Raw genomic sequence first — 2860 nt, 5'->3', positions numbered from 1 at the left:
TGCCGGGGGGCCGGCAGGGAGGCCTCGGTTGCCTGGTTCTCCTGCCTTCGCAATGGGCCGGGGGGGGGGCTGGGTGCTGCCACCTCCCCTGACGGCATCATATGCCAGCACATCCAATGACAAATCAGGTCACACCTACACTTGCACATACATACAAGAATGGTTGAGCGATCAATATCATTATTATTATTACTTTTTAGGGTATGTTAGAGGTTTAGGAATTGAAATATACATATATAACGGTACGGTCACGTGTGTGTATGCTACATATATATAATACCGATTTGTCACATTATTAATTATTATTATTATCACTGATGTTGTTATAATTCTTGTTGTTTGATGAGTGTTATGTTTCTTATGGTTGTTTGTATTCTGTATTCCTCTTAGGACTGGACGATATGGCAAAAATTTATATCACGATATATTTCTTACTTTTGGTCGATACGATATAATTCCGATATCGATATGGACAATATTAAAAAGACTCAGGAAAAAACTGCCGAGGACACACACAATGGATGTCTGCAAACTGAATTTGCAAAGTCTATAATACCTCCAGGCTCCTCCTATTAAAATTATATAATTTTTTTTTTAATAAAAACAGTACAAAAAAAAATAAGGTTCAATTTCTCATTAATGCAATTATCTAATAAACCAATCACATGGCAGTTGCTACAATGCATTTAGGGGTGTGGTCCTGGTCAAGACAATCTCCTTAATTCCAAACTGAATGTCAGAATGGGAAAGAAAGGTGATTTAAGCAATTTTGAGCGTGGCATGGTTGTTGGTGCCAGACGGGCCGGTCTGAGTATTTCACAATCTGCTCAGTTACTGGGATTTTCACGCACAACCATTTCTAGGGTTTACAAAGAATGGTGTGCAAAGGGAAAAACATCCAGTATGCAGCAATCCTGTGGGCGAAAATGCCTTGTTGATGCTAGAGGTGAGAGGAGAATGGGCTGACTGATTCAAGCTGATAGAAGAGCAACTTTGACTGAAATAACCACTCATTACAACCGAGGTATGCAGCAAAGCATTTGTGAAACCACAACACGCACAACCTTGAGGCGGATGGGCTACAACAGCAGAAGACCCCACCGGGTACCACCCATCTCCACTACAAATAGGAAAAAGAGGCTACAATTTGCACGAGCTCACCAAAATTGGACAGTTGAAGACTGGAAAAATGTTGCCTGGTCTGATGAGTCTCGATTTCTGTTGAGACATTCAAATGGTAGAGTCAGAATTTGGCGTAAACAGAATGAGAACATGGATCCATCATGCCTTGTTACCACTGTGCAGGCTGGTGGTGGTGGTGTAATGGTGTGGGGGATGTTTTCTTGGCAGACTTTAGGCCCCTTAGTGCCAGTTGGGCATCATTTAAATGCCACGGCCTACCTGAGCATTGTTTCTGACCATGTCCATCCCTTTATGACCACCATGTACCCATCCTCTGATGGCTACTTCCAGCAGGATAATGCACCATGTCACAAAGCTCGAATCATTTCAAATTGGTTTCTTGAACATGACAATGAGTTCACTGTACTACAATGGCCCCCACAGTCACCAGATCTCAACCCAATAAAGCATCTTTGGGATGTGGTGGAACGGGAGCTTCGTGCCCTGGATGTGCATCCCACAAATATCCATCAACTGCAAGATGCTATCCTATCAATATGGGCCAACATTTCTAAAGAATGCTTTCAGCACCTTGTTGAATCAATGCCACGTAGAATTAAGGCAGTTCTGAAGGCGAAAGGGGGTCAAACACCGTATTAGTATTTAGGTGAGTGTATATTGATATCGAATTATTGTCCAGCCCTAATTCCTCTATACTTAATTTTTTTCCATCCCACCTACATTATTAGTGTTATTATCTCTGTATACCTTTTTTTTTTTTCTCTCTCCCCCTCTCCCCATGGTGATTGATGTCTGTTATTGTTACGCTTGTTGTTTCTATATCCCCCCCCTGTTTTTCTTTTTTTTCCTTTTTCCACGGTACTGGGGAGTTCGGAGCGGCCACACACTTTGCTCTTGAATGTAATATAAAATAAAGTTGTCCTCCGAAGAGGGGGGGTGCTGGCAATAAGAAAAAAGAAAAAAAAAAAAAAAAGATTTAGATACTCTTGTTTTATTTTGTCATCATCAGTTATTTTCCATTTCTGGAACAAAGCTCTTTTCCTCCTTACTTTATACTTTATTTCCCTAGTAACCCACCTAGGTTGCAATTTCCTAGATTTATTCTTGCTGGAAACAGGTATGAAGTCCTCTTGCACTTGCAATAATGTGCTTTTAAAAAATTCCCATGCCTCTTCAACAGTTTTGTTTTTTAACTCCATCTAGTTCACAGTTTCTAGTTTTAATCTCATACAATTGAAGTTAGCCTTCCTAACATTATATATTTTTGATTTGGACTTTGCTCTTCGGGCACTAAACTTAACCTCAAATTTAACCATGTTATGATCGCTACTGTCAAGTGGTTCTAAAACGTCTAATTTACCAATCCTGTCCTGGTTATTAGAGAAAACAAGATCAAGAATGGCATCTCCCCTGGTAGGGGTGTTAACAAACTGAGTAAAAAAACAATCCTGTACTAATTCCACCATCTCCAGTTCATTTTCAGAAAAGCCAGCAACAATGTCCCACTGCATCCCCGGTAGATTTAAATCACCCATAACTACCACATCATTTTTATTGCTCATAATCCTAATATCACTGTATAACAATCTGCTTTCCTCAGCAGCTACATTAGGTGCTCTGTAACAAACACCGACAATTAGGCATTTTGAGTTTTTAGCATCTAATTTTACCCATATAGCTTCTGCAGTTTTACTTATATCAGTAAGCTCCCTTGCCT

The sequence above is a fragment of the Paramormyrops kingsleyae genome, chromosome 25, assembly GCF_048594095.1.
Source record: "Paramormyrops kingsleyae isolate MSU_618 chromosome 25, PKINGS_0.4, whole genome shotgun sequence".
Lineage (NCBI taxonomy): Eukaryota > Metazoa > Chordata > Actinopteri > Osteoglossiformes > Mormyridae > Paramormyrops > Paramormyrops kingsleyae.
The sequence above is the reverse complement of the archived record's forward strand: the minus strand, read 5'-3'. Positions refer to the sequence as shown.